This window comes from Sparus aurata, chromosome 16 (genome assembly GCF_900880675.1).
Source record: "Sparus aurata chromosome 16, fSpaAur1.1, whole genome shotgun sequence".
NCBI lineage: Eukaryota > Metazoa > Chordata > Actinopteri > Spariformes > Sparidae > Sparus > Sparus aurata.
Genome location: NC_044202.1, coordinates 22,464,890 through 22,476,611, shown reverse-complemented (window position 1 = coordinate 22,476,611; position 11,722 = coordinate 22,464,890). Strand labels below are relative to the sequence as shown.

The following is an 11,722-nucleotide window of genomic DNA, read 5'->3' as shown; positions in this document are numbered from 1 at the left end:
GTGATAGCTGCTGTGGTCGGCTTTCCAAAACGGAGGCGTAATATTCCTCCTTTTCCAAAAGCCGCCTCTGGGGTCGGCGTAAACATGTAACGTGACGTGAAGCTCGAAGTTGGGCTGTGAAAAATTGACAACAAATTTGTCTTCAAAATAAGAGCTTTACATTGCACCCCACTGGAGTTTAGAACTGTGTTCTTAGCGGGGGGCTTTTAATTTGAAAGTAGCGACCGTTCCTAGCTTGGGCTACAACAACAAGCTAGAAATCCAGGAGACGCTAGCATCTCCCGGATCTCAGCGGCTGTCCAGTTGCCCATCTAGCAGGCGAGGTGGAAATAAGTGTACCCTCCGAGGCGGCCAACCTTCCAAACACTCAACTGCAGGCGGGCTTCCTCCACTGAATCAAGGGCTGCGTTTGGGGGCGCTTCAAAAAATGCGGGAGGAAAATAGGAGCATTTGTTTGTGATTCAGCTCGAGATATAAAATGCTTCAGAATCGCTGTGTGTAGAAATGAGATCACGTGTATGTGTGAATCGAGATTGCGATTTTTTACGATTTTTCATGCAGCGCTAGTCCACACTCTCCTTGGGGAGAAAAAAAGAATGAGTGAATGAATGAATGAATGAATGAATAAATAAACACACACAAACGTTCAATACTCAGTATCTGAGTCATGATTGAGTACAAGTGCAGTTGATAAGTAATTAGGTAAGTAATACAAACAATAAATATAAAGTATTTCCTCAAAACAGTTCAGCTAGAATGGTGCTGAGTAGACACCATAAGATATCACTTTTGTTTTCCTTGTCTACAGATTAGTAAATGAATGGTCTGTCCCTTCCTAGCCTATGCATCATACACATATATGTTCACACAGTCATAGCTTCACCAATTACAAACAAATGCAGCATTATGCATCATCATGCTTGCTAATTGATACCATTTACTTACTTTTAATTGTTTCAGTAAATCCTGTGCGTGTACTGCTTCCCATCCCAGAAACAAATGTGTAGATCCAGTTGCTTTCTTTTGTTTGTTTTGTTCAGGGTTTCGTCAAACATGAGCACGAATGGCCCAGTTACTTTGGAGAGGAGCTCTCGCTTGATGAACGTGGCAAGACCAAATCGTGTGATGTTGGCAGTTTTATCTTTTCCACAGCTGAATGTTTTGGCTATGTTTGAGTCCGTGAACATAGCCTGCAAAAGTTGGCCGATGTCGTCGTTGCTTTGGTAGGATTGATGTTTGGCAATGGTGTTTAAAATCCAAAGTACCTCCGCTTTCAACGTCGGAGTAGAGCCAAAGATAGTTTGAATGTCGCCTGATCCTGAAGCAGCTGAGGCCAGCAGAGGCGGGAGAGGCGGCAGAGGCAGCGCAGAGTTCGGGTCGAGCAGAACCGGATGAACTCGGGCCGGGAACCAATGACAAAGGCATACAAAAGTAAGAGATCGCGTGACTTCACTAAAGACTTTGAGACGCTAACTTGTGTTTTTTTGATTTTGAGTGCGACTCCAGCGCCTTCACACCAAGTGTGCCCAATTTGAGTTTTCTTTTACAGAGCGTACACTGAGCTTCAAATTCGTTATTAGGTACGGCTTTCAGCCAACTGAATTCTCGTCGTTCAAGCCAAGACTTGTTAAATGTACATTTCCCCATGTTTGTAGCATCCGCTGAAGTCAAAGTCTTTCCGGAACTGGCGAAGTGTGCGGCGATAAAGTCCGACCAGGCTGTTGACAAAACGGCACTTATGTTCCTGGATACTTCAGAAAGAAGTACAACACACGGAACTAACTGTGAATCCCACCAAAAAAAGGCGAAGACGGAAGCGGTTCAGGTCAACAAGGGGCGCTAGGTCACAGAGCCATTTAGTGTCACTTAACTCTCTTATTTCTTTCCTCAGGTTAAAAGTGTGGCACCTCTGCTCAGCCACCTGACGGCAGTGAAGTATATGACGTCACCAAAATCTGCCTCTGATTGCTCCAAAAAAGTCTTGAATTGGCGGTGATTCAGACCTCTGGGCTTCAGGAATTTAACTGTCTTCACAACAATGTCCATGACATGTTTCATTTCCAGCATTTGAGCAGCGAGGGCTTCTTGGTGTATTATGCAGTGATAATTGATAGTTTCTCACAGCCACTTTCACAGAGAGCAGCGCCATGGCACCTGTCTTTCTCCTGACCACTGCCGGTGTTCTCCTTCTGTCTCTCCCCTTGTTCCGTCTTTGATACTCTCAAAGCTTAGCAGCTCCTTGCCTATTTCAAAATTCCCCGTGACTGTTCGGATGAAAATCAGCAATTGCGCTTTGTATCGGAAATGTCTGTGCTTTCATCCAGTGCGATGGAAAATTGTGGTGAAGTTAGTTTCAGGTTGGATATTCGGCAGATATTCACTCGGGTCCAGCCGCGACTGAGGTTCACCCAGTGTCAGCAGCAGGAGGACGGTTAGCTCACCTCCCAGAGCCTCGCGCTGAGTCACTGGAAACTGATTTAGGGACCGTCATCAAATTCCTCGGCATGAATTTGTTGATAAAAATAATTGCAGTTTTCTTAAATAGCTTGCATATCACGTGACCCAGTGACTCCAAACCAGCATCAGATTGTATTACTACACTGGGCGAATAAGACACACCTCTTTGTATCAGTGCTTTCTCTCTAATATGCAGAAACACTTATGTTTTTTTTCTCAATAGCTTCCATGTCACGTGGCCCAGTGACTTCTCAAACAGATTTTGTTTCCATAACAAAATATATAATAATAAAGAAAATACCGTATTGACCCGAATATAGGACGAGGTTTTTTTCGATGAACATTATGTGAAAAAGTGGGGTCGTCTTATAATCGGGGTCTTACCGTTGACACATGCTGATAGTTGTCTAGGTCGCTACACGACCGCAATGGCAGAGGGCCCCAGCTTATTGTAGAGACGTCAATGACACTGTGGCTGGGTTATCTGTCAATCACAGCGGAGAAGAAGTGACAGGAGATGAAAAATGGAGAGATGCGGTGATTGTACAGAGCAAAGTGGATCAGAAGTGGGGCAAGTTAACAGACATCTGAGGCAGAGCTATGATGCTAATTTTAAGATAATGGTGATCAATGCAGCGGAGGCGCCAAACAACTGTCAGCCAGCCAAGAAATATGGAGTTACGGAGTGTAACGTCCGAAGATGGCGGGTCCAAAAAGACCTTCTGAAAGTGCAAACAGTAAGAGAAAAGCTTATGGTGGTCCTCTAAGCAGCCGCTTCCAAGAGATTGACGGGAGGGTATGTGAGTTTGTTATTGAGAAATTAATTTTGGTAATCAGAGTCTTTTTCTGAAGATTAGTCTTGAAAAGGGGGGTCGTCTTATCATCAGGGTCGTCCTATATTCGGGTCAATACGGTGATTGCAAAAAAGATCTCGAATGCTCAAACTAATTTTCAAGCAGCAATGTCAACTTCTACACTACTTTGTCTCATGTCTTAGATCCTGATTTTTACTATTGTGGTTTTCTTTTCATACATATTGTCTGATCATTGTTGGAGGAAGCACAATATGAGTAAGGAGAATTATGAAGAAAAAACAAACAAAACTAGATTTCAACAATGTGGGCCAGGACTGTTCAATGATTTAGGTTCACTGACATTTTGATCACCAATAGGTGGTGATGGTGCACATGAACTTCAAGGACAATCACACCAGACCTGACTCATTTAATCAACTGATCTCAGTCTTCAGAAAGTTGATTGGTCAAACTGTGTGCTCTTGACTGGTAAAAACAAAAACCTGCAGCCACACGGCCCTTTGTGGAATAGTTTTGCCTGATGTAGAACTTGGAAGAGGGTTGCAGAGAAGAAAATTTGCTGAAAATGGGGCGCTTCAACAAAAGCCAGAAAAAAAAGTCCACTGACCTCTGGCAAAAGGCTCGAGGTAGGGATTCTGTAGTCAGGTCCTGCATGTTATATGGATTTAATCAGGGAAATGTTACTCCTGAGCAGTGGTCCTCAATTACACTTGCTTTAGCAAAAACCACAGAAGGAAACTACCATGATTGTTTAAAGTGGTTGAGGGTCATCTGGCATGAAGACAGAAGAGGAGTCCGTACAGAGGTGCTTCATGCAGGTAGGCTTACTATTGTAAATGTACTCTGTTGTATAGCATTTGAAGGTAATGAATGAATGTTTGGCCTTCTGTAAAGGATTTCCTGATCTCTCTTGTTAAGGAAAGTGGGTATATTGTCATATTGGGATTTATACTTTATTCAATGGTGTTTAATCTCCAAATATCAGCTTAACCATCTCTACATTGAAATCAACAATGTCCTAATTTTTAGAAAACAAAAGGCAGATAAGAAGACATCAGGGTACTGAGCAGGATGGAGAAATGGAAATCAAGACATATGAAAGCAAAGAAAAGATACCAACCAAGTGAAGAAGACAGGGACAGCATGAATGAAGAAACATGTATTGTTGTCCCTAAAAGTAAAAGTGGGAAAGGAAAAGGACCGAAGTGCACAAAAACAGATGGTCAACAAATAGGCTACAGAATTTGCAAAGCAGGGCCAAAAAGTGTTCAAAATTGCGATTACAAGAAGAAAATGGAACAAATTGAAACCAAAACATGTGAAGAAAAATCTCCGTCCCCATGGACTGATACATTTTATCAGGAATTTCTGAAGAAAAATGCATGTTGTACACTGGCTTTCAAATACCAGAATGTGAAGACAACTGATAGCCGTAAAAAGAAATCCCCATTTTTCCGTGCCACAGCACACTGCACCTTTGATGGATGCAAGGCTGTCTACAGTTTTTCAAAAAAAAAAGCAGGCCAAAATCAACTAATAAAACAATATGTTTTAAAGTGATGTGTTTTGGTGATGTCACACACCATGACAATCAAAGACAATTTAGCCCAGCAAAATACCTGAGAACAGGAAAGATTGCGAAAGCTGTGAGCCATGGTGTCAGCAATTATTATTACGGAATGTGTAAAAAAACAACTGTCGAGGACATCATGGCTGGTAATATCGCTAGAAGTCTCACCAAGGACGTTTTGAAGACAATATCCTCTGAAGTGAAGAAGAGTATAAGGCTGCATGATGATGGGATGCTTGAACTTATGCTGACTCAAAAGGTACTCAAAGAGAGCAGCAGTCATGCATCATCAAAAGGCTATCTTCAGCACCTTCAAGTAGATCCTTTTGCTGTACATCTACACAAAGAAACTGGCATAAATATTTTAGCTGAACATTTAAGACGATCACCAATCACACTCTACCTTGATGCTACAGGTTGAGTGGTGCAGAAAATCGCTGACCAAAACAAACTAGTGTTATATTCTGCTCTAGTTTTGCCAGGCATGCGAAAGGATAAGCCTCCTTTGCCCGTCACAGAAATGATTACCAACAGCCATTCCATTCCATCAATTTCCCACTGGCTCATGGAATTCAAAAGGAAGTTGTCTTACACAACAAAAAGAAGAATAAGACAGGTCGAGACAGATTATAGTTGGGCTCTAATTAACAGTGTACTTCTCTCCTTCAACAAGGAGAATATTTCAGTTTACCTTACCAGAGCATTTGAAATGGTGTCTGGACAAACTGAACGGATTCCCAGCTTCACTGTGCTACATCTGGGCTCTGCCCATATCATGAAGGCTGTGTCACCAGCATTTGGCAAGAAAACAGGAGACAGAGGCACACAAGAATATGCAACATTCAGTTTTGCTTTCCTCCTCAACTGCACAAGTATGCAGGTGGCCATTGGGGTTTTCTATCATATGTGTGTGCTTTTTGGTGCAGAGGAGTACACTCATTTGGTACAACAGAGCAAAACATACCTCGACAAGTGTGTTTTGAAAACCCAGGACATGAAGCTGGAAGAAAGCGGACATCTAATGGGAGAGAAGGAAAGCACCGGTGAGAAATCTGCTCACAATGCTGTTGGAAAGTCACCGTTGTTTACACATGCATTTCAAGTCAGACAGTACCAAGCGGAGATTGACATCCTCTCAGAAGATGAAGTTCTCATAAAAAACCATTACCACTGTCCTGGTGTCATCGATGTGCTATCAAAAAACTATATGGGGATCTTCCCATTGTGGAGTGGTTTGTTGCTTGGGGGATCTGTCATGGCTTGGAAAATGCACAACCTCCAAAACAGATGGAAGCGAAAAACACAATGGATACCAACTGCCATATTGAGCTCTGGTTTGGTTTGGACTAACAATCCATCCTGTTAAAGAAAAAGTACCTTAGACCTGCCGAGTTCATATCCAAAATGTTTGCCTCAATGCAAGGAAGATATGTAGAGCACATTGGGCAACATAATCTGCCAGTGCAGATTCTGGATAAAAACTTAACAAGTTCTTGCAGACCAGATGATGACCACGAAGAACAGTGGAACAAACGCGACAGCTCTACTGGTCAGTCCAAGGCCAAGTCCAATTCAAAGTACTTCAGTCCACCAGAAAAACTTCCAAACCCCAGGAGCCTCAGTGTTTCCCCTAGATTTTTTTTCAGACGAGACGCGAAATACAGCAATAACAAACATTTACATTAAAAATCATTGTAGGCCTATATTGCTGAATGATATCACTTAAATGAAATCATTAGGCTTAATCTAACCTTTAATCAAAGTTGCATGGGCCTGAAAGGCTGCAGCGTGGTGGTCTGAACCCACATGAGCATCAAGCACATCTTTTCTGTACATTGCAGAAGGGATCTCAATGAAAACCCTCTGATATGGTCCTCTTTTAACGGGCTGCTTATGCTGACGGCATAAGCGACAAAACATCCCTACACATAATTGAGATTCTATCAGTTATAAATATTTCTTTTAACAAACACATACGTTTTTTATTCATTTTATTATAATAGAGTTACATACTTTTGACAATGCCTGGGAAAACTAGCCTATTGTCTGTGTTATTTTCATCATTATTGCTTACCAAAAAAAAAAAGAGAGAGAGAAGCTCCTCAATCAGAACAAAAGTATAAGCTAAACAACAAATTGTAAACTCACCATGGGGAGTGTGGTATAACCAAGGGCTGTAGTTATGGTTATTAAGCCATTCGGGATCCCAGCCAGATGTTCTGTGTTTAGCTGTATTTTTTTTGCTGGGTCAACGTTACCAGTCGGTCCGGACCCGCGGTCACCCTTTGAGACGGGGGTCGGCAGTCGGACCGGGCCCACAGTCACCCACCGGACAGGGGTCGGCAGTCGGACCGGTGTCAGGGGCAGTAACGGTCCTCGAGCAGCCCCCCTCTCCACTGCAATCTGCCCCCCTTTCTTCCGTCTCACCTGCACCTGTCATTTTTTCTGGAGTTGCCTCTGTTACTCTCCCTTCATCTATTTTCCTTGGCTCCGGAGTCTGGCAGAAGAATTTCTTTATATTAAGTTGTCTGTCACCCGCGATATTTTTTCTTTTCGGCGGAAGCGCCCTAGTTGGTTAGCTAACAAACCTTAAACATCCCAGAATATATGCCCGTGCTCTCAGCAGCTTGCATCGTTACTAGGCAACGAAGCAGGTTGACTCGCGTTGCACTGCACAGAGGCGCTCCTAATGTAAATGATTATTGATTTATGAATGAATTGATAGGTGGCTTATTTTTGGCGTATTGATTTTTTTTTTGGCCTGGCGGTAGGTCTCCTTGGCCTAGCGGCCCACCAGGCCTGTACAATGGTAGGGGAAACACTGAGCCTACATGCCAAAACAGTGAAGATAACAAAAGTGTCTCAGGATCAAAAAGATACAGATGCACAGGTAAATATGGTTTCATGAGGCAATATGTGTTTAAATTGTTCTTTAGCAGGGTTATTCCCAGACGGTGGAACAGCGGCGCTGCGCAGCTATACCACTAGGTCAGCGCCGCTATACTCCACGCGTGACGGTGACGAGCAAGCGTGCGTGCGTGCGTGCGTGCGTGCGTGCGTGCGTGCGTCCGTCTGTCCCCCGGTTGACGGCTAGAGCAATGGCAGTATCAGATCCAAATAAATGTGAACATTTTAATGTTAATGTTGTCTGAAAAAAAAAAACAAATAAATAAATAAAAATAAAAATTGCACCAGTGGCCTACATCTGCAGTTGTAGTACTAAATAAAGCAAGCACTGAAAGACGATACAAAGAAGTGTGTCTTATTTGCCCAGTGTAGTAATACAAGCTGATGCTGGTTTGGAGTCACTGGGTCACGTGATATGGAAGCTATTGAAGAAAAATCGCAATTTCTGCATATTAATATTCATATAAAATAGAGGAAGCACTGAAAGAGGATACAAAGAGGTGTGTCTTATTCGCCCAGTCTAGTAATACAATCTGGTGCTGGTTTGGAGTCACTGGGTCACGTGATATGCAAGCTATTGAAGAACAAACACAATTTCTGCATATTAATATTCATATAAAATAGAGGAAGCACTGAAAAACGACACAAAGAGGTGTGTCTTATTCGCCCAGTGTAGTAATACAATCTGATGCTGGTTTGGAGTCACTGGGCCACGTGATATGCAAGCTATTGAAAAAAACTGCAATTATTTTTATCAACAAATTCATGCCGATGAATTTGCACTGCAACGACCAGCGGTTCAGCGCGAGGCTCTGGGAGGTGAGCTAACCGTCCTCCTGCTGCTTATACTGGGTGAACCTCACTGAACACTGAACGGCTTACTCCGGCTGGATATTTCTTGAGCTAACGTTACCACGTAGCTAGCCTGTGTTACAGCTTCAGCGGATTTGGCCCGATTTGTGAACACTGACTGCTGTGCAGTGTAGCCTCTTTTAAGTAGTTCAAGCTTACTGGTGCGCTCCTCTCCGGTGAACTTGTTGTAAATGTTATGATTGGTATCATAATGGCGTTTTATGTTTAAGTCTTTGAGCATTGCATTAACCTGCTTGCAGATCAGGCACATGACTGTATCCGACCCGTGAGGTACGACAAAGTAAGCATATGTCCACTTATCTTGAAACCGCCTTTTCTCCTCGCCAACACAGCGTTGTTTTTCTCGAGAGGCCCGGCTCTGGCTCCGGCTCGGCTCCGGCTCCATCTTCTCAGCTGCGGTCACGGTCTCTTCCCTGAGGCAGAGTGGCTTTGGCGGGAGACGCCATCAGGTTCCCAGTGGTGAAAAAACACATTGCACCGTGGACTTCTGGGAGTGAGGTCACGTGCGATCTACCCACACCTGTAATTACCGCTTATCCCTATAGATGCCGCTAAAGACCACAAAACGGAGATTCATCCTTTCAAAGTAATGTACAGTTGGATTAAAACTAACAACTGTAATTCATCGCGGGCCGCCAGAAATGTTTCTACGGGCCGCCATTGAGAACATATGACCTAAAAGATGTGTCTGTAAACCTGAGTTGGTTTAATAAAGTACCCAAATATTTGGAACTTCATGATCAGTTCCAGAGGGGCTTTGGATCAAAGAAAAACAGTCTCCTAGCAACCAGTTTGAATGTAAACAAATTTTGTAAACATAATTTCTAGTTCCTGCACAATTTCATTCAAATAATGGATTATTACATCTTAATAGTGGAATTTATTAATACATAATAAATATTAAGCTGAAATATTAAAGAATATTTCAAATTTCGTTCTGCTACTAATTCAGCATACATTTAGCTAGAGAAACTATTCCTCTATCAAAATGGTGAGTTTTTCAAGCTCTTTCGGCCTTGTACTTGTCAGCTTTCTTTTCTTTTCATCTTTTTCAAATATTTAGTTTTTTAAAAAAAAAAAAATTTACAATGTAAGTGAATGGGAACATGAGAGAATTTTACGGCCGACTGCATGTTAATAATGACCTAACCTAGCCGAACAAAGCAGACGTCACATACTCAAAATTACATACCTTTCTTTTTCCTTTGCACGTTTCTCCTGCTCTTCTTCTCTGCGCTATCGAAAGTGCACCCCGGATGGCTTTTGCCCTTTAGCTGTGACCCGTCCACACACAGCCGACCAATCGACTGCGCATTGGTGTGCGTGAGCATGTTGTGACCATGACGTGTGACAGCTGTAGCGGCAGAATCGTCATTTCTTTTACTTACTTTTAATTTACTTTTTATGTCAAAGTATTGTTGTAGATCGAGGGATGGCAAAAACTGTAGAAAAATAAATAGACATTATAATTTTAATTATAATTTTTTCACGCCGCATGTTTGGCGCCCCTCACTAGGTGGCGCCCTAAGCAAGCGCCTATGTCGCCTGTAGGAAGGACCGCCACTGGAGAGCACCTCTGGTGGACGCCAACACTCATAACAAGGTTGGAGGGTGTTTTGTCCGTTTTTATTTTATTTATCAAATATTCATTTATCGGCCATAAATGCCGATGACGATAGTTTGGAAAATGCCTAATATCGACCGTCCGATAATATTGGTCGGGCTCTAGTCTGTTAAACTGTTAACCTCGGGTCAGGGTCCCTTAAAGGGGCCCAGGATACCTTGAGGGGTTGTGAGAGGATCAATGTGGGGAGGAGGGAGGAGAAAAAGAGCATGTTCAGCCTTACAAATCTTAGTGGGTTTAGATACAAGTGGCCCCAAGATATTGCTTTTTTTCTTTTCTTTTTGTGGTAAAGGGTTGCCAGCTTTTGAACAATTAATTGTATTTTATAAGCTTGTTGCTATGTCAACTATCCGAAAATCATCCATAACTACAGCTGTCAGATAAATATAGAGAAGTTGTTACACGCGCCCTTTCTCCTCTTCTTCTCCTCTTCTTCTCTTCTCACCAGGTGTGTCTGACAGGGTGATTATCCTGTTTCCCTGTGGTCTATTTAAGAGACGCTGGAGGTGTCGCTCCCTCTCTGCTCTTCTCTTTCTCACAGGCTCCCATGATCTTAGGGTCCTAGGCGGTCTGCGGGAAGAGGCAGCCTTTTTGTTTTGTTTTTGTGCTTTGAGTATGGAGGTCTGGTAGCTCTGTTTTCGTGGTCTTTAGTTTGGTAGTTTGGGTTACTTCTATCTAAGTTTAGCGAAGGAAGTCTGGGTCCTACGGCCCATTGCGTGGCTAGCCCGGACTCCCTTCATTCTTTTGTTTATTTTGCCAGACCTCCAGACACTGTTAGTGTTAATTAATTCCTGGTTGATATAGTTTGTTAATAAATTATTGTGTTTAAATGTATATGTGGGTGGTGCTTCTTTTGATATGTTTCTGGCCAAAGAATGAGACATCTTTTTTGGATGTGGCCGTAACAGAAGTAACAAGTACAACATTTTCCTGAAATGTAGTGGAGTTGAAGTTAACTGAAAAATACTCAAGTACAAGTACCAAAAAATTGTACTGTCGCACAGGACCTGAGTAAGTGCACTTACTTCAAACCACTGTCTAACAGTTGTTACTGTGCTTTAGTTGTGCCTTCAGTTCCACAACAAAGTTACAGTTAATCATAATTCACAAAGCAACTGCTGCACAGTGAACCTGGATCCTGTGAGGGAGCAGTTGCCTTAATTCTAGTGTGCATGACAGCTAATGAAGTACTTTTATGTTCTTGTGTATTGTGTACAATCAGTGACACTCAGACAAACTTTAGGAGAAGACCCCCCTTCCTCTAATTTCACTTTATTAGTGTCCGACACTGGGAAATAAGGATTGGATTGGGATTGCTACCTCTGAGCTCCTTTCTAAAATATTTTTCACTTCCATTTATGAAAATAGTTTGAAACCCCCTGGCGACACCCATCTCTTTGAAAGGCTTCTAGAGCAATCGGAAAAAACTTAAAATTAGCAACTGCAAAGGAATGAGTCATTAGGATATTATAAGAT

At 42.5% G+C, this 11,722-nt stretch overlaps 2 long non-coding RNA genes across 16 annotated transcripts; one reads left to right on the top strand and one right to left on the bottom strand.

Annotated features, from left to right (window-relative positions):
• Positions 1–2,887: 2,887 nt before the first annotated feature.
• On the bottom strand, positions 2,888–9,334 carry LOC115597364 (uncharacterized). Of its 14 annotated transcripts, none has more exons than XR_003987081.1 (5): positions 6,991–9,333; positions 6,594–6,764; positions 5,807–6,472; positions 5,539–5,624; positions 3,562–5,179 (listed from the first exon to the last, which is right to left on the bottom strand). It is a non-coding gene; the product is annotated as an uncharacterized LOC115597364 (long non-coding RNA). The 14 variants fall into 14 exon arrangements; XR_003987083.1 differs by having other exon boundaries at positions 3,562–5,624; positions 5,807–5,860; positions 5,957–6,472; XR_003987089.1 differs by having other exon boundaries at positions 3,562–5,624; positions 5,807–5,860; positions 6,011–6,472.
• Positions 9,335–9,341: 7 nt separating this feature from the next.
• On the top strand, positions 9,342–11,080 carry LOC115597366 (uncharacterized). 2 transcript variants are annotated; one of them, XR_003987091.1, is made up of 3 exons: positions 9,342–9,613; positions 9,869–10,225; positions 10,695–11,080. It is a non-coding gene; the product is annotated as an uncharacterized LOC115597366 (long non-coding RNA). The 2 variants fall into 2 exon arrangements; XR_003987090.1 differs by having other exon boundaries at positions 9,342–10,225.
• The last annotated feature ends 642 nt before the right edge of the window (positions 11,081–11,722 follow it).